This window comes from Dipodomys merriami, unplaced genomic scaffold (genome assembly GCF_024711535.1).
Source record: "Dipodomys merriami isolate MVZ:Mamm:240054 unplaced genomic scaffold, mDipMer1.0.p SCAF_1, whole genome shotgun sequence".
Taxonomy (NCBI): Eukaryota; Metazoa; Chordata; class Mammalia; order Rodentia; family Heteromyidae; genus Dipodomys; species Dipodomys merriami.
The window spans coordinates 78,556,050-78,582,797 of NW_027202270.1; the positions used below are offsets into that span (position 1 = coordinate 78,556,050).

At 38.9% G+C, this 26,748-nt stretch overlaps 1 protein-coding gene across 7 annotated transcripts in view; it reads left to right on the forward strand.

Moving 5' to 3' along the window:
* Nucleotides 1-26,748, forward strand: part of Nckap5 (NCK associated protein 5) — a 959,972-nt gene that overhangs the window by 200,061 nt on the left and 733,163 nt on the right. For 2 of the 7 annotated variants that reach the window (XM_070024303.1, XM_070024293.1), the window contains exon 1: nt 14,959-15,071. The exons of the other annotated variants lie outside the window; for them this stretch is intronic. The gene's annotated coding sequence lies outside the window, so the exon portion shown is untranslated. Of the gene's footprint in view, nt 1-14,958; nt 15,072-26,748 lie in introns of those variants that run through there. 7 annotated transcript variants of the gene reach the window in all.

Here is a 26,748-nt window from a genome sequence, read left to right on the forward strand (position 1 = left end):
AGAACCGGGTTGGAATCTTTACAATCACAACATTCTACAACAGTGATTTTTGAGAGTATTTTTTAATGTCGGCAAACTTCTTTCTCAAGTAAGTCTATTGAGTCAAACAGACGTTTTTAATTGAATGGTATTCTTTTATCAAAGTTTTTTAGGGTAGGCAGTATGGTAAACTCTGCATAGATTATTTTTTTTTATTTAAGCTACAAAAGAATTATATGAGGTAAGCATTCTTCACATCCTCCAGTGAAAGCAGGCTTAGACAGTCATCAAAGCAGAGGAACACAATACAAATACAGACAGTCTGATACCAGAGACCAATCTAGCTCTGAGATCTATTCTTGAAGAACTACTTCAAGAGGCTGCTCCCAGGAATCTTCTATATTTTGGTCTTCACCCACCTGATGACTTCATGGAGCTTTTCTAGTACCCCTAGTGCCACAAGCAACAAAGAAAAATTTGAAAAGTGATATTATACTAAGAGAGAAAACTTGAGTATACTCTCCAAAATTGTATTTTTAAGAAGCAAATGCATGCCAGTTTATTTGTTTTATTTTTATTTTTATTTTTAATTTTATTGTCAAGGTGATGGACAGAGGGTTACAGTTATATAAGTAAGGCAATGAGTACATTTATTGTTTAACTTGTTACCTGCTCCCTCATTTTTCTCCCTCTTCCCTCCCCTCTCCCAATCCCCCACCCACAAGTTGTACAGATCATTTCCAACATATTGGCTTGTGAGTGTCGCTGTTGCATTGGTTCCCCCTTTGTCCTTTGTCTCACTATTTTGTTGTTCCCTTTCCATTCCCTAATTCAGACCAATGTATATACAATACTCAAGGTACTAAAATCAAATAAAGTGACAACAGGGGATAAATATAAGGAGAAAAACACAAGAGAAAAAAGAAATCATGTAGTACATCAAAAACAACAACAAAGAAAAACCTCTTGGTTCCATGTCTTGGAGTTCATTTCACTCAGCATCATCTTATATGGTTATATGTACATAGCTATTGAGATATTCTGCTCATCTGCTGAGATTATCGTAGATGTATACTGATGATTGCAAATAAGGGCAACCATGGGACATATGTTTCTTTGGGTCTGGTTTACTTCACTTAATATGATTTTTTTCCCAAGTCTTTTCATTTCCTAACAAATGAGGTAGTGTCATTCTTTCTGATGGAAGCATAGCATTCTATTGTGCACATACACACGCATATCACACACACACACACACACACACACACACACACACACACACACCACATCACATCACATCACATATTCTTAATCTATTCATTTACTAAGAGGCATCTGGGTTGGTTCCATATCTTAGCTATGGTGAATAACGCTGTGATAAACATAGTTGTGCTGGTAGCTTTAGTATGGCCTCCTTGTTTGTAGTCATTTGGGTAAATGTTCAAAAGTGGGATTGCAGGGTCATAGAGGAGCTTAATTTTGTTGTTGCTGTTGCTGTTTTTGGACAGCCCTTCCTACAGTTACCCTACACTATTGAAAATGATGGGCTGATTTTCCAGGTACATTCCCCATTCCTTCCCTCCTTCACTTTTCCAGCATATAAGCATAAGGCTAGCTTCAGGAAAGCTGCTGGATAGTGAGATTACAGCAAAGAATACAATGACCTCACAAATAGGGCAGTTACCGCATGGCATCCATTTCCTTGAGAATAAAGGAGGCCAGGCCACTATGGGTTACTGAAAGGAGGCCCCAGTTAAGATCATGAATATTGTGAGTCTACAGACTCATAGGTGAGTGGGATACCTAGGTGTCTATTATAAATGATATAGTATAAATATACTCACAGGGATATGCACAGGGTGGTCCATGAACAGAGGAATTCATGGACCCAAGTAAGAAAAAGCAGACTTCTTAGGAAGATGGTGAAGAAGCTCTGTCTTTAAGGATGAGTAGTGTCATTCTTTCTGATGGAAGCATAGCATTCCATTGTACACACACACACACACACACACACACATGGTCAACATGCTAAGCCAAGAGAAAGACATGAGTATAAGTTTGGAATGGCATGTACAAGTGGGAGGACAGAGCATGTGGTGAGAAAGGGGAGGCAGAGAATGGCAGGAGATGAGGAATATGAGGGAAGACTGAAGAATTTGGACTTTACTTTCTAGATTAAGGGCAGTCATTGAAGGGGTTTAAGAAGGGTGAGTGATAAATGGACATTCTAGAAAGAGTACACTGGTGTTTATTTAATGTATGGCCATACAGGGGGCCAAGATTAGTGGCAAAACGATGGCCTAGAAGACTACAGGGTATGATCCTCCAAAATTCAGGTAAATATTTTTAAATGAATTAGCAATGAGTGGGCGTCCACAGTTCTGAATCAAACCTTAGCTCTTGTGGGGAAGAACGATCCAGGTACTAGTCAGGTTTCCAACTCCCCAGGTAGATCTCACATGCATCCTGATAACCCCTGAGCTAGAGAAATGCTGGTTGAAATTCATGTGAGAGAAAATGATTGAAATACACAGTGGTAATTGGGATGTAAGGATGGATTTGAAAACAGCAAAGGCAGTAGGAATTGAAAGCCAACTGCATGTGGGTGATAGAGAATGTCAGCTGAAAAGGCCAATTTCCTGCATGGAAGTCTAGGTGGATGGTATTGAACATTGAGTATTCCTTATCCGAAATGTATTTGAGAATTTTTTATTGTTGTTTATTTTTGTTGGTCCTGAGGTTTGAATACTGGACATTGTCCCTGAGCCTCTTTGTGCTCAAGGCTAGCACTCTACTATTTTGAGCCACAGTGCAACTTCTGCCATTTTTTGAGTCGTTTATTGGAGATAAGAGTCTCCTGGGGACTTTTCTGCCCAGGTTGACTTTGAACTGCCATGCTCAGATCTCAGCTTCCTGAATAGCTGGGAGTATAGGCATGAGCACCTGGCTTATTTGGAATTTTTCCCCCCACATTTTGAAATACTTGCATATACATAATACTGGATCTTGAGAAGGTCCTCAAGCTTAAACACAAAATTCCTTTGTGCTTAATATGCACCTATACACACAGCCTGGATGTGTTTCAATAGCATTGTGGCTATACCAGTAGCTAGACTGCAAGCTGTCAGATGAAGTCAGGTGAGGAATGTTCATGGCACTGTGGCAGACTGTCAGTACTAAAAAACAAACAAACAAAAAAACCTTCAGATTGTGGAGTATTTCAAAACTGTTGGAATTTAGGAATAGAAATGCTCATCTTGCCCCTCTACTTTAAAGAGTTGCTATCTCAAGATGGTGTGGACCGTATAGAAAGTAAAATATCTCAATGACAACCATGGAACACATGTAGCACGTTAAGTGAAGTGTCAGTGAAGAGCTAGCATTTAGATGACCAATGAGAGAAGAGAACAGCATGAAGGGGACAGAGAAAGATTAGAAGTTTCAAAGGGACTCAACTAATAACATTCATCATCCACATCCACAGTGGCCACTGGCAACACACTGATGTTTCAGATTAACTCTACCCAGTAGATGGAAAAGATCTTGATTTTTGACCAAAATTATTGTGGGCAAGTACCCTCCCTAACTTTATGTGTTCATTTAATCATTCACTCTGCCTTACTTATCCATTGCTGTCTGAGGAAGAATCAAAGATGCTCTCACCACACTCTGGTTAGCTCCTTATGGCTGGCTGCCTTCCCACTTAGTAAAGCCCAGTGTCTGTCTCCATTTTAGTGATGTGAGCTATGTGTCTAGTCATCCTATTATCTTGCAGTGCCTTATTAAAAACACTACTCTCTTTTACTCCAGAAGCAAGAACTGCATTTCTGTGGTGAGTGATGTGACTATTAAATACATGGATTAAAAAAAAAAGGTTAAACAACTCTGGGATTTTGTAGGATAAGAAGTAGCTACAGATATTGTGTTTTTTTCACAATGTTCTGGAGATTAAGGAGGCTAAATCAGCTCCTAGGCATTTATTTTATTAGTAAATCTGTGTCATTTGAAAATCTTCCCCTGAAAAATCCCACCCACTCCCAAACCCCACTTGAATAAGAGTACTCAAGGATGAGATCAGAATCTCTTCTTAATCTTGACCCATCCCAGATGGTGTAATAGTCATAGCCTAATCAGCCAAGAAGCAAAGGGCAGGCCAGGGCTCTGCTGAGAAAATAATACCTGCATTAGTTCCAAATAATTTGGATTTGTGTTAAGATTCTTGCATGTCTTCTTTAATTTTTGTGGGTTTTTCTTAATACTGTTCATTGTTTTGTCATTAGTCATTCTACTGGAACATCCAGGTGTGCAGATGGAGTAGTTTTTGAAAGCTGCCTATTTTATTGAGCCCTGTGTTGAATTAGATACAAGAGAATCTTATCTTTTATATGAAATCCCAGTATTATATCCTTTAGAGTCAAATGTTTGTCCAGTAATTGTTGCCTACTTTCTTAAGGTTCTTACAGGCTCATAGAAAAAGCATGGTGTTGTAAGTATTGTTCCAAAGTATTTTTTGCATGTTTTATTCAATTCATTTTTACAACAACATGGTGTGATGGCTTTCCATTATTGACCCTATTTTGAAGATGAGGAATGTGGACTTTTATGACATATCCCCAAACATCCAGCTAATATAAAGGCAGCAGTGGGATGAGACCCAGACCCCCTAGCTCTCATCTGTTTTCTTCACCCTCGAGACTCTCCCCAATCAACTCAGATCTCCAGTGTGAGACAAAAAGAAAACTCCCTTTAAAATTATTTATAGAATGTGGTTATTAGTTTATCTGTTGTTGACATTGCTTCTCTCTATATTAATGATTCTTGAAAAGGAGTATTTTTAAGATAAGTAACTTTTCTCTTCTTATCATGTACCACCCAGTGAAATAGAAAGGAATTAGGAGGTAAACATTCAGCTCACCAAATATATCTTGGCTTATCTTTAAGAAATTTCTGACCCTCTTAATCTAAAATATCTTTGCAGGTATTCTTGGAATCTTTCTTTTACCCCAAGTGTGTAAGCAATGAATATCTAGGACAATGAGAGAATACTTTGTTGGGAAGTCATTTTTAAATATTTATACAATCATACCAACTCTTTAGTAGATCTACAAACCAGATTCCATTTTGTACCCCATTATTAATTTCCCAGTTTCCTGCACATCCCAGATGTGTCTTCACCCCAAACCCAAACATTCTTTTTTAAATTTTATTTTATTGTAAAGATGCTGTATAGAGGAAAACCAAACATTCTTGAGCCAAACATTCTTAAGTCAGATCTATAACTCCTCCAACTCTTACGGAGCCATTTTTATTAAGACTTGAGTTACTGGGAAAGTTTTATTTTATCACTCAGTTATTGTCTTCAGTCTGCCATCCATTCAAAGATTTTGTTGGCTTTAATTCAATCTTCCACCTTCTGAGCAATCAGTGTTTCATAGAGTACTTTTCCACCCAGACAGATAACAGGATTTGGTGACAGCTTTCAATTTCATTACTACTAAAACTCTTGTAAGTGTAGAATTTCTCTGCTGTAGGCTGGTTTCAGACAATGATTTAGCCTTTTATTTATTGGGCTATAAAACTGGCCTACCTCTATAAAATAACACTAATTCTTCCAGTATGAAAAGCTTCAACGATATTTATCAACACACATGTAAATAATCTATCTGAGAGGCTACAAGTCTGTTCTAAGTCCATTTAATAAAAAATGAAGTATCACTTAAATTCCAGCGTTCAAGGTTTCTATCATTCTTCTGAGTAGTCATGATGAACGAAGTCTAGGATGTCAAAGTTTCTTCAGTATGTAAAAGTCTCCCCCACACAGGGGTGGCCAGGTCAAGCTTATTCCTGGGTCGATGCACAAAAGAAAAAAAAAAGCTAACTAAGCTGAGTTCATGTCCAGTTTGTCAAATTAAAGGTATTCAAACTTATCACAGAATACTAAATAGCATTCCATTTTCAGTATGTTCTATACATTTCATTAAAAAAACAATAGCTGCTATTCATAGGCAAAGGCTATAACTGTTCATGTTTTGTTCATTCTTTAATAAATAATTTCACACCATATGTTAAAAGACATAAAATATTATGATTCTTGATAATCAGTTCTCGTGTTGGGAATAGAAAATATGGTGAAATCACAATAAACATATTCAAGGAGCTGGCTCAAGTTTTGGAGCAACTGCCTAGTAAGTGTGAGGCCTGAGTTGAAACCCTAGTACCCCCAAGAGCAGGAAAAATCTATTCAGCCCAATGATGGCTAAAACACTACAAATAAAGACATGAGTTGAATCATTGGCAATATCTAAATAGTCAAATAAATAATAACATCCTCATTTTACTGGATGTTGTACAGGGGCATAAAAGAGAGTCTTATATAATCCATTGCCACATAAATATTGATTGTGTTCTGATGCCAGATTCTGAAAGTATGCTGATGAGCAAATTTGTCATGTTTTACTACAGAGTTCATTCTGCTTACAGATTTGTAGAGGAGTTAGATATTTGTGAAATTAACATGCTACCTCTATAGGTTGTTTAGGAAAGCCAGTTTGTTTCCAGATTTGCTTTCAACAATGTACCTGACAAACTTGTATTTGAAGCTGCATCATTCAACTTACCATGCAGGATGGATAACCTTGATATTGAGCTTATCTGTGGCTTATTAAAGCAGGGAAACATTTGAGCAGCCTATAGACAGGAAATGATTCTCAAATCATTTTAGTGATGTAATGATTCCACTGATCTGAAGAGTCAGATCTGTTAGGATTTCTGACATCTAACATTTTCAGTGCAACTCTTTTCCCTCCCTCCCTCCTTCCCTTCCTTCCTTCCTCCCCCCTCCCTCCCTATCTTGTTTCCTTCCTTCCTTCCTTCCTTCCTTCCTTCCTTCCTTCCTTCCTTCCTTCCTTCCTTCCTTCCTTCTTTCCTTCCTTCCCTCCTTCCTTCCCTCCCTCCCTCCCTCCTTCCCTCCCTCCATCCCTCCCTCCCTCCCTCCCTCCCTCCTTCCTTCTTTCCTTCCTTCCTTCCTTTCTCTTTATTTCTAAGTAAATGTCTACTGTAGCAACATTTCTCAAATATTTGTTTTGGTCCTGTGTGCTGGAAACAATATGAATAATTAATGAACAATTTTATCGTATTTCATGAAACTATTGCAATGCTAAATTAGTTGCAGGAAACAAATAATACACTAGAATTATTTGCACTATTCTGTTGTAAGCTCTATGATGTTCCCTCTTCAAAGTTTAATGAGCTCTTGCTGTGACAAAGGACAACATTAGGAACTCAAAGAAAATCTGCTTTGGACCTAATTTGCTTGCAGATGTGGATGCAAAAGTTCAGGAATGATATGGCCATAAATTTTACGGTTTGGGTATTTTTTATCCATATACTTGGTGTATGTGACTATTTCAGAACAAAAAAAGTTTTTCTAAATTGGTGGTTTCTCAAAGTTATGAAACACTAACCATTTCTGAGTTCTTGGTCTTTTACTTTTATATAAAAGGTCTAATTCTGTTCCTCATTGCAATTTGAAACACATTATTTTTTGTTCCAGGTGTAAAAAAACAATTAATTTTTATTCTTACCTCTTTATTAGCATCATCTCTCTTCTTTTGATAAAAGTATTAGGAGGGGGCTTAGACTGTGGCTTAGTGGTAGAGTACTTGCATATCCTGCATGAAGCCCTGGGTTTGATTCCTTAGTACCATATACACAGAAAGAGCCAGCAATAGCAATGTAGAGTGTTAACCTTGAGCAAAACAGGTTGAGGGACAGTGCCCAGGCCCTTGAGTTCAAACCCCAGGACTGACAAAAAAAAAAAAAAAGTATTAGGAGGAAGCCCTTGCTTTAGGCTTACATAAATAATTGTCTATAATAAGATCAATCATGCATTCCACAAATACACAAAATGCAAGCCTTTGTCAGCTATCAGCAAGGCCCCTCACCAGCTGATCCTGGATCTCTGGACCCCTGTGTCTGGGTAGACCATGGAAAGCCATATAGCCGTGCTTAGAGGTACAAATATCAAGATTCCAACCATCTTCTCCCACATGTTCCAACCATCTTCTCCCAGAATGTTTCTCCTAGGATGCATCAGAGAAACTAAATTGTCACTGCCTAAAATTCCCTTCAGGACTTCCAAGGGTTGTCCCTTGAAAATGGATCTTTCCATTTCTCCTCTTTTACCTCTAATATACCAGAATGGGTGGTAGTTAAAATGTCTCATCAGCCTACAGTAGTAATTAAGTCTGGGCAGGAAGCAGACCGCACATTTGAAGACAACTCAACCTGGCCAGGGTAAATATACAAACCTGGAAAGGTGACAGGCCATCTTGGTAGAAAGGCAGGTTTCTGTAGGTGTTTGCTTTCTGGGGCTTTGTATTTCAGTTTGCGGAAGTTTCAATGTCCTACAATACATTGCCCAGTTAGTACCTGGACATCTCGATAAAAAAAAATTCTCATGTGCTATTTCCATGAACTTTAGAAAGATGAAGTAAAACCTTACTTCCATCAAAATAAAAAGACAACACAGGCAGAAACAAGACAGAAACATATTCTCTCTTTTACCTAATGTATGATTTCTGAGGTCAAACAGAAGTCAACATCTTTAGCTCCCTAATGATAACAGTTTAAATAATTTTTTCTGTAAAAGAGGAAAAAAAAAAGATTTTCCCCAGGTCTTTTATGGCCAACACTCTGTTATTCTACCTGCCCTAAGGACACAGGACAGGACAAAGTGTCAGATGGCACTCATTTTGGACACTTTTAATCCACATATGAATATACATGCACATATGTATGGAACTTCTTAACTTTTATAAAGAGAAATCATCTCATTATGCTCTGGGGCTTTAAAACAATTCTCAGCATAGCATCTTGCCTGCACATCATTCTAAGATAATACAGAAAGACTAGCCTCATACTTTGTAATTCATGCATAATATTCCATGTGGCATAGTTGTTGCAAATGTCACCTTATGGATGGTCATTCAAAAGATTTCTGTGTTGTGCTCTTCCAGACCGTCTGGCAAGGGTACACTTTAAACCTTATGTACACTTTAATGTGTATTCATTGGATAGATTCCCAAAAATGATTTGTGGCTATATCACATGTAGATTAAAATTCTTTTATAGATATTGACAAATTAATATCTAGAAAAATGTAATTTATTCTTTCTCTAACAAGATTTAAGATTATCGAGTTCCCAATACTTTGTAATAGTGTTTGTATGTTATTGGTATTAATTTTAACTCATCTTACAGATAGAATGTTGTTTGATTTGTATTTCCTTAACTGTGGCAAGCCCTATTTTCAAATATATATTATAAGGTATAGTTGTGAGGTTTGGTGAATTGTATGTTCATATTCTTTATCCATTTTTTTTTTTTTTTTAGTCCGGTCGTGGAGCCTGAACTCTGGGCCTGGGGGTTGTCCCTCAGCTCTTCAGCTCAAGGCTAGCGCTCTACCACTTGAGCCACAGCGCCACTCCCAGCTTTTTTCTTTTTGCTTATGTGGTGCTGAAGAATCGAACCCAGGGCCTCTGGCATGCAAGGCAAGCGCTCTACCACTGAGCCACCTTCCCAGCCCAGCTCTTTACTCCCTCCCTCCCTCCTTCCCTCCCTCCCTCCCTCTCTCCCTTCCTTCCTTCCTTCCTTCCTCCCTTCTTCCTTCCTTCCTTCCTCCCTCCCTCCCTCCCTCCCTCCCTCCCTCCCTCCCTCCCTCCTTCTTTCCTTCCTTCCTTCCTTCCTTCCTTCCTTCCTTCCTTCCTTCCTTCCTTCCTTCCTTCCTTCCTTCCTGGCCTGGACACTATCCCTAAGCACTTTTTGCTCAAGGCTGCCTCTTTACTACTTGAGATGCTCCAATTTTTTAGTGGTTAAGTCTCTTGGTCTTCCTGCCCAGGCTGGCTTCCAACCACAATCCTTAGATTTCTTCCTCCTGAGTAGCTAGGGTTATGGCACAAGCCACTAGCTTGTTCTTTAAAAATAACAATCCACTTTATAGTTGGGGTACTAAGTCATTGTTTCTTATATGGATTGGAAACATTGCGGGGTGGGGGGCGCTTAGCCTATAGTATTTTTGCTTTAACGTATCATTAGCTTTAGGTAACTGTTACCTAATTTCTTATTTATGGCTTCTGAGCTTACTATCTTGCCTCTTTTACCTCGAATTTAAAGAGAAAACTTAATGCATTGTCTTCTATTGCTCTTATTCCTTAGGATTCTTTTTTTCTACCAGTAATGGGACTCAAACTCAGGGCTTGGGTGTTGTCTCTTAGTTTTTTTGCTCAAGGCTTGAGAGTCACAGCTCTACCCTTAGCTTTTTGGTAGTTAAGTAGAGATAAGAGTCTCATAGACTTTTTGGCAGAGGCTGATTTTTGATCCTCAGATTTCAGCTTCCTGAGTAGCTAGAATTACAAGCATGGGTCATGAACCACTAGCTCCCAGCAGAAATTGTTTTAATATTTAATTCTCTCAAGAATTTGTTTCTGTGCTTTGTGCAAAACAGGGTCCTAGTGGACTTTTCTTTTTCCTGCAAAGCAAAAATCCTGGTATCATTTACTGAGTAATGCAATTTGTTGATTAATATGTGATTTTTCTTTCTCATCAGAACCTTAAGCAAAACCTTATTGAAATTAGAATAATTAAGCTCACAGTACTCTTTCGAGACTTGCCCATCTGTGCCAATGATTTCTTTCTCCTTGTCTTAGTAGCAATATTAGGTAGCACAAAATGTCCTTTCAGGCTCTTAGAATGGATATTCTTGCATATAGAACAAAGAGTGACTTTTCCTAGAGCCCCTAGGAAGATCCGAGCACTTAGAATTGGTGACTATTTTGTCCTTTGTTTCTTTACCACAAGAATAATCATTTTTCCATAAATTTTGATCCAATGGACATAATTATCATTATGCATTTTCTGTGCAGAGAATAACAGAGCCCTACATATACACAACACTGAATAAAAACTTTCTAATATTTAGAATTCTCAGTTTCCAACACTTATTATGTTTTCTATAACAATATGCAGCTTCACTTTCTACAAAGAAAACACCTTAGCCTTTTCATTATTTCAATCCACTGTCATTTTCCTGTACTGTGATGGCATTTTAAATGTCTAGTAGTCTTTGCTTATCACTTCTTCTTGTTGCTAATGTTGTTTTGCTTTGCCCTGTTTCTCCATTTTGCACAGAGCATTAGTTTTCACTGTTCTGAAGGCCTAACGTGCTCCTCCTGCAACCATAGTCTTTTAGTCTCCGATGCTGTCCATACGCTGATTGCTTCCCAAATTACTTTGCAAAGAGGAATTGAGTACTGGTTTTGATATGCTTAGCTCAAGACTACAATGTCCAAATACCAGTTTCACTTCTATATAAGTCCATATTAGATCCCTCCTGCCTGGTATTCCCAAACCATGCTTTTGACTAATGTGTCCTCACCTTGCAATGAGCTTGAGATATAAACTGAAAACTCAAGGGTCACATAGAGTTGATCCTCAATCAGGAAGGTGTTAGAAGCAGAGGAGGTACACCATCTGTGTATGCAGAGGAGAATCTACTCACACTGGCCTTGGAAATGGATTCTGGCCTTCTATAAGGCTCACTCCAAATGAGGCTCACTGGCCTCACTGGCCTCATTTGGAGTTAAACTATCTTTTATGCCCCCCTCCCTGCATTACCACCATGGAGTTAAAAATTCAGAGGCCCACAAAGCCTCATTACAATAATGCCTTTCATTTTCTTTATCAAGTGCTTTGAGTTGCAAGAATGTTTTTAACTTTTAAACTATATCAAATGTTTTAATGGAAGCGTGTCCTTCTCCTTTGAGACTTTGCATGAATTCTGAAACATATCATCACCTGCCTTCAGGCCTCAAGAGGTTTTGCAGAAATGGTTCATTCTGACGCAGGGGGGTTGGGGGCAGTAGGTTTTGCATTTCTAAGAAGTTCCTGTCATTGCCACTGTCAGGAGCCCTGTGAGACACACTGAGAGGAGCAAGGTTTTAATGACCTTCTCAGCTTATTGTAAACTTTGTTTAGGGTTTAGTTTCTGAACTCCACAAAACATAACACTGTAAATATCTGTACCTTATAGACTCATTCCATTTTTTTACATCAAACATTTCACCCTCCTTGAAAACTTATATTACTTCTTCAAACTGGTTGTAAACAATGTTTATTTTTAAAAGTCCACTGGCTTTTAGAATATCAGCAAGTATTAGCTTGCAAAATAGTATATACCCTAGATAGGCAGTTTCCAGAGTCCCCACTGGACCAGAAATATACATGTTGTACATGTGAACATATACTGGTGCTGGGGTTTGAACTCAGTGCCTAGGCACTGTCCCTTAACTTTTTCATTCAAGGCTGGTGCTCTACCCCTTGAGCCATACCCCCAGTTTTGGGTTTTTGATGGTTAATTGAAGATGAGAGTCTCACAGTCTTTCCTACCTGGGCTGGTTTCCTCAAACCATGATTCTCAGATCTCAGTCTCCTAAATAACTAGGATTTCAAATGTGAGCCACTGATATACACAGTTTGAAAGTCTCACTTCTTAAAAATCTCTGAGTTCTAGAAAAACTAAGATAGTTAGCAGCATTAGAAAGACTTCTTTTAGTATCCTAGACAAGTTAAAGGCTCCCAAATTAGCTATATTGAAAAGCACAGTCCTCCCAAAGTGTAGTAATAACAGTCACTTTTCCTTAGTCATTTCTTATATGAGGAGGGTAAACTGTCATGTACATCTTAATCACAAGCATAAAGTGACTTGCCCAGGTTACATTACACTCACTCTTTTCCTCATGCCAAATTTGCAATGGCATTTACTTTTTAAAACAGAAAAAAAATTATTAAATTGGATTTTGTTAATATTGTACTTTAAGACTTCTTATTAAAATCAAAACAAGCAAAATCCTTTCTTTCCTTTTGTTCTTTAAAACTGGATACACCAGAAATACATGAGATGTGTTTTAACTATCTTGTTTTCAAAGTTGAAGCTCTTCATGAGTAACTTCAAGAAATATTAGCCATATTATTGGTGATTTTCTGTGGGCAATAGTCACCAGTGATGATATTTATAATATTTGAAATAAGTTTGATGCCAGCCTGGGCTACACAGAAAAATTCTTTTAAATAAACAAAATAACCCCCTCAACTAGAAGTAACACAAAACCTCCTCTTTCTAGCTAGATGGCAAGATAAATGATACAAATTCATTCTAATTGGATCCAGAAATCCCTGGGCATTTGGCAATTAGTAGTAGCAGTTGTTCTATTAATAATGTATAATATTCTTAATGCCAAGTGTGTTATGTGCTATTAAGCAAGAAAGTTCTGAAAAAGTCTTGGTTTAAAAAAAAGAACATGCTTGAGTGTGGTAAAATATCAGTGCTGTGTTGTGAAGAGAAGGTGGTCCATGCAGATTTTGCAATGGCTGATCAAACTGAGCTCCCAGAGCTTGAAGGATGGATCTGGAGCTACATTCTGCTTAAAATCATTCACTCAAGAAAATGTCTTGTGCCACAACCAAGTAGTAAGCATTAGATATGGGTCATCAATTTTCACTGGAATGGTGGCAATGTCAGTTAGCATTTGTCAAACCCCTAAATACCTTGTAGTAAAATATTATAACAGACTGGAAACGTTGGCCTTGGAAACACTTGGGGAAGTATGCATGTGGAACTGGAAAATTGCCTGAGAAACTTGATGAACAGAGAGCCATGCAGAGACGCTTCTGAGTTTGGAACTTGTTCCAAATTAGATGTATTGCGATCCCCAGGCTGTGTTTTGCAATTCAAATATACTAGTCCTTCCATGGAAGCCCCTGTGGGCTCCCCAGTCATGGGGTCCTTTGAATGTCACATATAAATGAAAATCTTTGTTCTCCAAAGCATGAAGCTAAAGTAAGTTTGAGTAGAAAAGGAATCATGTGGGTACATTTGAGAGCTGTACTTTGGTGGTAAATTCAAACTTAAAAAAAAAAAAATCCCAAAGCGAACTTTACAGATTAAAGTTGGCAATTTAGTACTGCCCAGCAATCTGTCTTTCTACATTATTTAAAATAGAAGAGCCATCAACACATTATTAGATGTTAGAAAATGCTGTGTTAGGAAAGTCCTGGAGATGGGGATCTCCTAATCTCTGTTTACCTTTGGCCAATCCTGTTGGACTCCAACTATATCCTATGAGCAAAGAAGAATGTTACTCTGTCGTACAAATTCTTCTTCCCTTGTCTTGCAAATGGATCATAAGCCAGTTCTGTGTTCATTAGATTTGTCTGTTGTTTCAGTTCTCAGAAGAAAATCCCACAGATTTTTAGTATCAAGGCATTTTTTTGGAGCCTATAATAGGCAGATCATACCATTGAAGGGACCTTTGTTGAAGTGACAGTGTCAGACATAGCTGATGACCCAATTTTTCATGAAAGAATAAGAGGGAGCTTCTTCCTAAAGTTTAATATTCAGACCATTGCTATGACATTTAGCTAAGAAAATTTGCCAGTCCATGAAGTAAGGGGACAATTCATGTGGAATTCAAAGTCCTTGAAGACGGAGACCTTGCAGTCATCGCCTATTGGCTTTCTTCGCAAACCTCAATTGGCCCATTAGAGATGTCACTTGGGGTATCACCAGCGTTGGGAGTTCTGCGGTCCCATCTCTCTTCCCAGCTAGCCTGAAAGTGGAGGCTGCCCTCATTGTTCTTAGCATAATAGCACACATCACTTTATTTTGTCTGTCTCTTCATTTACACTCCAGGGAGTGGATCTTTCCTGTCTGTATCCCCAGTGCCAGATGCATTTCAATCCTGGGTAAGGGAAAGGAAGGAATGGCAGGCCATGGATGAAGGCTCTTGAGTTGAATTGAGTAGCACAGGCACACCCTTTAGTAACTGGGGTTGGAGCTAGTGCAGGTGATATAACAGAACTTGACAGGGTAGTTAAATATTGACAGGCAGGAGGAAGCACACAGGCATTGCTCATAGAGAGGGAAGTAAGGGCTGGTGGTGGCTGTCACATCAGAGAGCTGAGGCTGAATGTGGCTACAGTGGTCCTAGTGACCCAGCTGAGGTCACTTGAGGCACTAGAAGTTCACTTCAGGAAAGGTAAGCTCTGGAGCCTGTTTGGTAAAACGATAGGTTGGTTTGAATGAAAGCAGCCTCAGCATCTGTGGGTTGGGGATGGCTTGTATCCCAGACACTGCTGGCTGCTCACTTCTGTACAGCTCGACTGACCCTCACTTAAGACAAGGAGTATGAATTCTACTTTGCCCACATGATCTGTGCTTTAATGTCAGCCTTTAAATGACTAGTGGAGGTTGCTGCATGCGTGCCATTCTTAATGCTTAGGTGGGGGATTTGCTCATATGAATCAATTTATAAGCACTCTTTGATGATAATGATTAGAGACATGTATAGCATTTGAATTAGGGAGTCATAAACAAGTCTACTGCTACCTGCATTGCTTTTCAGAGGCAGCGGAGGGCAGGAGAGGGAGAAACACATTAGGCCATGTTGCAGCTCTAATACAAAATGAGGGAGTAGGCAAAGGTGAGTTCAAGGATATTGGGTAAGTGCGAAAATGCCAACAGTAGACAGAGAAATGGCTTAGGCAGGTCCAGCCTTGCATTTAGAGCAGGGTGTATGTCACCTTGAGAGGGGAAAGGCTCCATTTGACTTAGAAAGACTTTAATCAGATGGCTCTGCTCAGGTGAGCGTCTTAGAAAAGAAGAATCAATGTCTTGCTCAAAATGAAATAGTCACATACAGCCCAAAGAAGGAACCAGGGCTGTCTTCTTTTCTCTCTCTCAAGCTCTCTCTCTCATTTGTTTTGATAAGAAGAAAGTGCTGAAGGAGAGCTGGGCTGTGCAAGGATGAGTGGAGACCATATCTTTTTCAAAGTTTATCTTGACCCATGACTGGTTAAGGCCTCCTTTCTGGGAGCTTTGTTTCTTTACCTGCCAAATGGACGTCAGAGACTGCCTACCCTGGAAGAGTTTACCCCCAAAAAGTACTTCTCCTTTTCCAATGTCAAAAGCCTTAGTCTATCTTCTCTAAACATTAGCCTTGCTAAGTTATAATTTACATATCATATTTTTATCTGTCACTTCAAGTGTGCTAATAAAACAAGAAGCAAAGACATAGCCCTGCAAGTCCCAGCTACAAAGGTCCTAAGGTGGAAGATATCTAGCGAATCAAGTTTACCCTGGGTAGCCTAGTGAGACCCTGTTTCAGAGCAAAACAAAACAACCATAGTGATACACACACAAATGTGTACTAGTTAGTGGGTTTTAGTGCAGTCACAGAGCTGAGTAACCATCACCATAGTCAAATGTAGGACACTTTTGCCATTGCAAAAAGAAATCTCGTATCACTATTTGCAATCATTCCTTATCCTCCTGATGTCCCCAGCCCTGAGTGTCTCCAATCTACTTTCTGTCTCTTGTGGAATTTGCCCATTCTGGACATTTCATGTAAATGGACTCAAATAATATGTGATGGTTTGTGATTGACTTCTTTTACTTACTATAATATTTTCAAGGTTTATTCATGCAGCAGTGCCTATTTTCATAAACTGTAAAATAATATCCCATTTAAAGCTATAAAACATGTATCCATTTATCAGTTGATGGAAATTTAGCTTATTTCCCACTTTTTGTCTATTATGAACTATGTTACTATGAGATTCATATACTAGTTTTGTAGTAAACAAATCTATTTTTTTTCCAGTTGTAGGGCTTGAATTCAGGGCCTGAGCACTGTCCCTGAACCTCTTTTGCTCAAAGCTAGCACTCTACCATTTTGAGCCTCAGCTCCACTTTGGGTATCTTTGGGTCTCACAAATACTTTTCTGCCTAGGCTGGCTTCAAACCACAATCTTTAGATCTCTGCCTCCTGAGTAGCTAGGATTATAGGCATGGTTACCAGTTACACAGCTTATATTTCATCTTCTTAGTATCATCTTCACACTGTATTATCTAATCTATCTTTCTTCTTTATGGGAAGTCATAGTAGACAAAACTGGCTGAAGCACCTTTTACTCAGTGCAAATGGAGGGAAATGTCAAAAATAGCACCTCTGTGCTGGAGAAAATAGCGATACATAAATGGACCTTGGGCAATGTTGTTTTTTAACAAATTCAGATATAAGTCTTATTCAAAATAACTAAACAAGCCGTTTCTACTAGCCTGTGGAAATGTGTATGTCTCCACCATTATCCACATTATCACTGCTGCCCTACACTGGCATCTTTGTGAATTTTGTTTAGTCTTTGCAGAAATAATCACAACTGGTTTTACTGAGTAGGAAAATGGGAGCAGCATGTGGTAGAAAGATTGCAAAATCAAATGTGTACATAGCCCTGGAAAATAATATGAGTGAAATGCAGGGTTAAGGTAAGCGTCTAAGTGAACATAATGATATGTTCTAAATCACCTATGGCTTCATGGTCAGGGATAAATTGGAGAGTGGAGAAGACTATGGCAAACCACAGTCATAGCTCATCTAAGAAAGGCAGAAAGCATGGACACTTGAGCTGATTATTATCATGTATATTCATGGACTTACCTGATCGTGCCTTCTAATTTCTCAAGACAACCATTTAGAATTGGTATTTTAAATCTTCCTTATGAGACAAATGAAATTTGCCAGCAAACTATATTTACCTATGGGAGTTTAATTTGTGGCCTTTCAAGTGAAATAAATCATGTTATTTAGCCACCCCGAGATGTGGGGGTTAATTTCAGCATTGACCCCTGCTCATTGCATTATTCTTGGTTATCGTTTCCTGGACTTTCAAATTTTTCCTATTTGGGGTTGAATGAATGGTGCTCAGCTAATATGTAGCTAAGGCTCAAATACTCTGGAGTTGCAGGATTACTGCTCAGTTCAGGGTCTGGTCTCTGATCACAGTGATGTTGCTAATGGATTGCATCATGCACAGAAGCAGAGTTTCAGCTTGTACACCCTTGGGAGTTGGGGATGTTCCATTAATCTCAGCCTCCTTTTCATCTCCTATAATGCAGATGTGCGGGTAACAAATTGCTTAGCTCTTGTCTGAAAAGTTCTCTTATTTGCCTTCTGTTTTGAGACAGTCTTCTTTTGTACCCTAGGCTGGCCTTGAGTTTAGGATTTTTCATCTTCTGCTTCCCATGCATTGGCATTACAGGCATGCAATGCCATGCCAACTTGCTTCCACTTTTTTCAATGGTATTTTCTCTGCTGATAGAACCTCTGTGTGAACAGGCTTTCTTTTTCTTCTTTTTCTTTTTTTTATTCTTTCATCAAGACAAAGCATTCAAAATTCCATCACCTTTTTACTGAGCTGTACCACTTAGATTTGTCTATTTAAAATAATATAATCTCAGACTTACCTATTATAAGCATATTATAAGCACCTAGGTAAATGGAATCCTTCAGTTGTGGTTTTCAAGACTATTATGGAGAAATATTTCCCAGATGATCTCCCCCAAACTACAGAGACCACAGTTTACCTAAAGAACTGTATGCTTGCCCTGTGCCAGCACATGCCACCCAGTTTCACTTGATTGGACTCCAGAAGACCCTGGATTAGTTTAAAATATACACCTGAGTTCTCAGTTCACCCTGTGGTCCTTCTATTTTCTCACTCAGAGACTGCTGTGAGAGCAACTCATTACTATTGAAAGCCACACATGGCTTTATTTGGGTGCTGCCCTGAGGTTGAAGTGTCTAATTACTACTTACCTGGGTTCAGTGTGTACTTTATTCCTTTTACAATTTGCTTCTCCAAGCTGCCCCAGGAGGTAGAACAGAGATATTGTCTTTAGTTGACAGTTAAGGAAATTGAGGTTCTGTGCTTGTTCAAAGTCTCAGAGTTGATTAGCTACAAAACTGGAATCAAGGTGCCCATCACCCAAGCTACCTGTCAATCAATTAGCCACAAAGACAATTCTCATCTAGGATAAATAAATCATTGAATCAAGGTCAAGGAAACCGTGTGTGACAGCTTCTAACACCATCTGAGAAATTGGAAGTTATGGAGAGCAGTTTAAATCTTATGTTGCATATATTTAAGTGAAGTCGGTCTCAACATTTTATTTACTCTCTTACAAACCACTTGACTGATGATGATAATGATAATGATAGTCTCTTTCTCTTTCTCTTTCTTTCTTTCACTTCTGTCAATAGTAGGGTTTGAACTCAGCTTTTTACCCTCCTGATGTTTCATGCCACTACCCTGGCTTTTTGCTGGTTAATTGGAGAGTCTTGAGCATTTCTCAGCCCTGACTGGTTTCAAATCTTGATCCTCCAGGGCTCAGTCTCCTGTGTACTTAGGATGGCAGGCAGAAATCTGTGTCACTGGACTTGGAAGTATTTCAAAGATAATCTGTGGGAGTGATTCTCCTACCACTTATTTCAGCAGTCAACTACCGTGTTTGAAGTTTGCTGCTTCTGTCAAACAAATTTCTCACATTGCAATTTACATTTATTTTCCTCTGCTCCTTTTCTTCTAACTTGAAATGTTGAACAGCTGGCGTCATTCACAACTTAATAATTCTTCCACCATTATAGTCTACTCGACTCTCTCCAATCTGGCCTTCTTCTTCAGGCAAAAATCATACTGAGGCTATTTAGCCTCTGCTCTCAGGTCCTGTTTTTCCATCCTTTGATCTATAATGTAGTTCTCTCAATCCTTCTACTGGAGGCCCAGGAGCACAATAGCTCTCTCTCATGTAAAAAGCACTTGGAGGCCTCTCCAAGGAGAGGTCACCAAGCCTGAGGCTCCCATCCCAACCCCTCCAATTACCATACTTCCCACATTGTACTGGGTGTCAGCTCTCTGCTGGGAAAGACACCTGCCATCATTCTGGGTACTTCCCAACCCATTGGCAGACTGACCTACTGAACTCACCAGATCAACCTGGGAAAGTGTGTCAAGGCTTGATTACAAGCTGTGACATCTTTAGGAGTGCTGCAGGCTTACCTTGTGGGAGACAAGGACATGTTCTGGAGGTGGGGGCAATCGGGGTTAATAGGAAATTGTCCTGGAGGTTGTGGAAAAATCCTGAGAAGCTAGGAGAGCTGTTGGTCCATCTGGGCTGATCTGAGCCCACTGCCAACTGTCAGAGACTGATGATTGGAACAACCAGAGGGGTCAAATTGAAGAGAATTTGTGGCCCTTTAGAGAAAGGAGCAAAGCAAAATACAACAATAGCTACTCTATCTTTAAAATATACTCTCTGAGGCAAAATAAAGACAGACTCATAATTCATATGGAAGAGAAAGAAAAAAGTGGTTTTTAATTTTAAGCAACACTTTTTAAAAATGTTATATCTGGCGACCCTTTTGGGAAAAGCTTGTATTCCTCACTCTGATTATAAGCATTGCCTTACATTCAGGTGCATACAAAGCCAAATGTTTGGCAAGGGTAGGAGTTTCGTCAAATAAAAAGATGCTATGCTTGGAAGCCTCCTTTCCTTAACCTTGAAAAGTTGCATGTTGCTTTGGAAGTAGGATTTCTCTAGGAGACACTCATTGGCTAGGGGCATGAAGTATTTCTCATACAATGCTTAGGATATGAGTCCAGGCTGAGTTAAAATCTTATGGAACAACAAAAACAAAAGCAGCTTGTAAAGTCCTGCATGTCCTGGCTATTTCAACATAAAAAAATGATTTTTTTTCATGATGCCTAAGCAGATTATTTTTAATACCAGACTCAAATGGGTCATTACCAGTACCCATGCCTCTCACCTCCTCAACTGGAACTCTCATGTATCAGCAAAGGAGGGACAGAAATCTTTCAGATCTGGATGCATTCACGTTGCCTGTAGTCTTTCTGTTTGCTATGGTCCTTGTCCCCTCGTGGAGAGAAGAAAAGTTTTCCCATTGAAAGGGGCCCATTTGCCAGAAATCCTGCAGAAAATTCTGTGAACTTGAAACAATTGTTTTAAAAGTATGCTTTTTTTTTTGCTGGATAATTTCATAGGTGTTTCTGAGAAACAAAACCCAGAGGGTGATTCTCTTAAGCCATATGGATTATTCACATTCCTGAATCCAGGGAACTGAAACACAGGACACATGCTTTTGCTAGCAAAAGATGACTAGAATGACTAGTCCTGTCATTCTCTGAAAGATGGTCATCTACCTTGTTCCCACTGGATCCAGAGCCCCATACAGTGTCCCGCATGGAAGAGAGTTATTTGTTATGCTATAATAAACTGCCATCCCATGTAAGCCAAGGAAACCTAAGATGTATTAAGTCAAACACAAACTTGAGATCTCTTATGAAGCAGAGAGAACTGCTACCAAATGAAAAGTAGAAACATTTTACTCACTGGATCTTTTGGTGTCACACATGAATTTTATTCTCATAGCCAAACCAAGTTGCTTACAATCTACCACTCCTAATAATATTTTACTTTTGCTCAGAGATACTCATCTCTGAGAAGATAAAATCGAAGGTATAAAACTATATGTTATTTATCTTTGTCCATGTAGTGATATAGAACCATATATAAAATCTTGGCATAACTTAATTAAAATAATTTTGTAACCTCAAAAAGAAAGAAGGGTTGTTCTGGTGTCACTTTATTGTTATTGTTTTAAATGTACCATGTGATTTTTGTTGTTTCCTTTGAATGTTCTTTCCCCTATAGCATATCCCCTGTTGTCACTGTACTTGATTTTGATACCCTGCATCTTGTATATACATATGTCTAATCTGGGAGGGGAAGGGGAATAACAAAATGCTGAAACAAGGACACAAGATGACCCATTGTAACAAGGATACCCACAGAAATAAACGTTACAACTTTGGGTGAGGGAGAGGGAGTTGGGGGGAGGGGAGAAGTGTGGGAGGTGGGGGAGGGAAGGGATAGTGGGACAACAACAAGGAAGGGAAGGGGTAACAATGATAGACAAGTAGTGAACTCATTGCTTTACTCATGTAACTGTAACCCCTCTGTACAGCATCTTAACAATAAAATAAAATGAAAGAAGTAAAGAAAATGTTTGATCAGTTTAAAAGCATAGAAAACAAAAAATGCCTTAAACATTTTAAAACAAATAACTTTTTATAATAGATAAAATATACTGAGCTATATTTAATGGCAGTAATTTTTAACATACATGCATGGATATATAGGTATATAATTATATACTTGTGTTAGAAGAATATACAGCAACGAGAGTGGTACTATTTTCAAGATCTTTCATATTGGTTAATGGATATTTTAAAATATATTAATATGCATTGGGTTTGTGGGTTTTTGGAGATGGTGAAAAGGAGGGGAAATAATAGAAAATTTGTGGTTAATGGGGTAAGCTGTATGCATGTATGGAAATTTCTCTATGAACTCCTTCTACAGGAAATATAAGCTAATAAAAATCTTAATTAAAATTTAGAAAAGCTTAATAGACAGGCTGGTTGTGAGGAAGTATTTGAACAAGAAATAAAAAGTACCACTCTGAGACTGAGCACTGTTTGGGGGCTGCAAATGATTTGCATGTCTGCAGCCCTCAATGGTCAATAGAACCCCTGGTGTCCAATACACTTGTTCAAAGTAAGAGCCAGAGCCTCTTTGACCTCTGAATGTATTATCCAGGGAGTTTTGGTCAGCTGGCCTGGGCCTGCAGCTGCTCTGCCAGCTGGCCATCCCAGGCTTGCCACAGAAAACTTGGAGAGACTCCTGGCTGCACCAGATGCTTTATCATAGCGTCCAGCTGATGCTCCACACAGTATAAACCTATTCCATGTATAAAACAACCCGATTTGGATGTCACAAGTTTCTTTCAGGACAGCACAATGAGCACCTTACATTTGTAGCTCCCAAAGGCGTGGGTTGTGTGATCAGACCAGTGGCCACTGGCCAGAGCCAAATCTCAGGCTGCAAGAGTTTTGCAAGGAATTCAGCTATGCAGTTTCTTTGGCTCTGACAAGGTACAAACATTGATGTGAATAGTCCACTTCTGCCAGGCCAACCAAGGCAGCCTGGAGGAAGAGAGTTAATGGGCTGAATTTATCTGTATAACCAAACTAATAAGAGAACATGATGGAAGAAAGCAGTGTGGTCTCTGTCTTGGCTGATTTGTTAAACAGCTAAGCATAGAGCAGCATATTGTGGGTCAAAGTTCAACACCAGGGAGGTCTGAGACAATCCTGTCAGTGAACCTTTGACTCAACAGGCCACTAGAGGGACCATTTGCCAGAACCTACATCTGCTCCTGAATTTTAAATGTGATTTACCTCTGCCGATATTAACTCATGTGTTGAAGAGGATGTAATATTCTCATACTTGTTCCTTCATATAAATTCATGTGCTATAATATTTTACTCCTTCTTGAGGAAAATATGATTTTTATCCTAAAAGTATATGACAGTTGATATTATAATAGCCTGACCATCCAGGTGGCTCATGCCTCTAATCCTAGGAAGAGGCAGAGATTTGGAGAATGGAAGTTTGAGATCAATACCTCCATCTCAACAAAAATTGCTGGATATGGTGGTGCAGGTCTGTAATTCCAATTATGTGATAATGTTATTGCTCAAGTCAACTTTCCCCTGCCTAGCAAGCACAAAGACCTGAGTTCAAACACAATACTGTTAGCAACTATTAATAATAATGAGGAGGAGGAAGGTGATGATGATTAATAATAATATGTGTTCTAAATAGAGAAATAGAAAAACCTATAACATCAGAGCCTATTGAGCATAGAGGTTAGACCATATATTGGGAAGATTAAAGACTGTAAAATATATTTTCTAATAAATACCATTTCTTTTTGATGCAACAATGACCTGCATTCATCCTTTCTCTCTCTACAACTCTCTCTCATTCTCTCTTTCTCCCTCTCTCTCTCACAAACACACACACACACACACACACACACACACACACACACACACACACACACACACACATACACACACACAATTTTTGTCTTTGCTGCCCAGTCATAATAGGAACATTGTACAGCCTTTGGGGTAAATGATTCCACTTGAGTAATTTACCATGTGGTAATCACAGAGGACAAGTCTCTAATGTGGAAAATGTTTTAACCTCAGAAAACCACATGGCAGTCCTCATTTGGGATGACACCTTGTCTTCGACTCATGCAATGGGCGTAATGGAGAGCTCCAATTAAACCATGGGCCTAGATGGATCCAATTTTGGTAAATGAGGCCTTACCTAACTCCTATTTTATAAATAACGTCAGTGCATTTGTGACTTTAAGAACCGACTGTACTTTATATGGCTGCTGACTTATGACTGAAATTGCTATAGCGTGACATTCAGTATGTCATTGATTTTTCTTGGAACCTATCCTAAGTGGTTTTGCTACTATGGAAGAATACTATAATGTTACCTATTATGTGCAAGGCCCCAAGGGCACCAAGCAAAAGAATTGTCCACATGTGTGTATTCATGATACTCTGGATAATTTAGATGCCCTCTTCGATGACCTCTCAGATGACCAAGTCTTCAACAATATTACTCTTTATAGAAGAGTGGGAACATCTAGTGTCCATAAGGACCAGCTAAAGAATATATATGGTTAAGCAAGATGGGTGGAGAATGGGGCCAAGTGGAGCTTGCCCTGGCTGTCTTCAAGCCCCACAAGCTGCCCTGCTCCTTCTAATTTATATGGAATCATGTTATGCAGCTGGTGCTGCTCAAATCTGATCTTCCAGAAAGGCTAGACAATAAGATTCTATATAAAATCTACTGGTTAGATTTGCATAAAATCCTGAGAAATAGTACAGAAAGATCCCTTTTCTTAATTTCTTAATATGAACAGCTTTCATAACTAGATTATATTATAATCAGGAAGCTGACACAGGGGTAATCAAATTCAAATCTTACTGGGTCGTTCATTGTAAAGGCTGCAAATGTCAATCAAAACCCATTTGAAGGTCTGTGTTAGTCTGTATTACTATTGCTGCATGAAAACTCTATTATAATCTGACTAGATTTAGGGGAACAGCTCATGATTCAAATCATTAGCTCTGTAGCTTGTAAAGCTGTTGAAACCTCCCTGGAAAACAGAGTTTGACTTTTCCTTCCTTATCACATGCTTTCTTAATCTTCACATCCAAATTCCACTCCATCCTTCAGATGCTGGAGTGTCCAGTTTGTGCTTGTCTACTGGCACGTTCATCTCTCTTCCTGCTGTTCATGCCTAAGTGCTGACCTCATCTTCCATTTGAACTTGATCAGGTCAGCGTGTGTCTGAGTTGGTTTGACCCTGTAGGCTCTGACCTCAGATAACCTCTGGCTTACCATATTTACTTCCATCAAATTCCTTCCTAGCTCCTTCTTTTCTTTATCTTCCTGGAGAACGCTAAGTGTGTTAGCATGATACTCCAAATAGTCATCCAGAGTATTTATTTGGCTAGAAATTTTGAAATTTTAAATATTTCTTTAAATAAAGTGAGTCATACATTCAGAAGTTACAACTATGAAGTTAAAAAAATATCATAAAAATCCACTTTTCTATTCTAAATGGCCTCAAGACCTCTGCAATAGTGAAGGAAGAAGGCTAATAGAATCTAATGATGCTGGGATAGAACTCATGTCTGATTTTCTCTTTTATGTTACAAATGAAAGAAAATATTAGCTACTAGCATTTTCATTTTTATCTTAATTTTAATTGATTCTTTCTTGGTTCCTGTTCATCAGGCAGGTGACTTTTCCAACATAAATGTTGGAATAGGTAGTGCCTTTATCTTTAATGTCACCTCAGTGGTCATAATTCCTAATCATCAATGCATGACAGAGAATGAGAAGAGTCTATTTGCTAAGATGTCAAAGACATCTCTGGACTCTTGTCATGGGAAACCAGACTAAGAATGCTTTCCCAATGCTGTAAGCTTTTACACAAGGTCTATGACTTATCTGAATTTGTATCTCTGAGGTCTAGTGTACAAGCTGGCTAGGAATATTCTCATCAACACTTGAGAATGAATGATCTCTGTAAAACTAGGGAATATGCTCAAGTACTTCCAATTAATATTGTCTATATGTGTGTCCCTTTGGGGACAGGAAAGGTATGACAAGGTAACTTAGAACCTCTATATTCCACCAGGCCAAAATTATAAAGAGAGTCTCCAAGCTGAGAAAGATGTCATACTGTCAGTGTCCTCCAATGTCTAGCACCAAACTAGACTCCTGACTTGGTTTTGGAGCCATGAGTTTGAGTTAATCTGGTGTGGGTCCTCAGAGATGGCTTCCCATGCCTTTATTATTTTGCTATGGTCTTAAGTGGTCTCAAAGCTGGTTTCTATTGTCCACTTGTCACAAGTAGGAAAACACCTCTCACCATAATATAGTAGGCTGAACATTTGAGGAGAATTAGAAAGTAATTTCCATGTTAGAGTGTCTGCAAATCACCTCAAAATACCATAATATAGGAGGCTGAACATTTGAGGAGAATTAGAAAGTAATTTCCATGTTAGAGTGTCTGCAAATCACCTCAAAATATTTTAGACTATTGGGTTGGGAAGGTAGCTCAGTGGTAGAGCGCTTGCCTTGCATGCATGTGGCCCGGGGTTCGATTACTCAGCACCACATAAGCAGAAAAAACAAGAAGTGGTGCTGTGGCTCAAATGGTAGGGCGCTACCCTTGAGCTGAAGAGCTGAGGGACAGCGTCCAGGCCCAGAGTTCAGGCCTGGAAAAAAATTAAAAAAAATTAAACTAGCATGCTTATATTTCAAGTTTTAAGGACAATCAGATTTCTTAACTAAAAATACCCGAGAATGATCAATCACTATTATATAGGCAAGGCCTAACTCTATGGGCAACT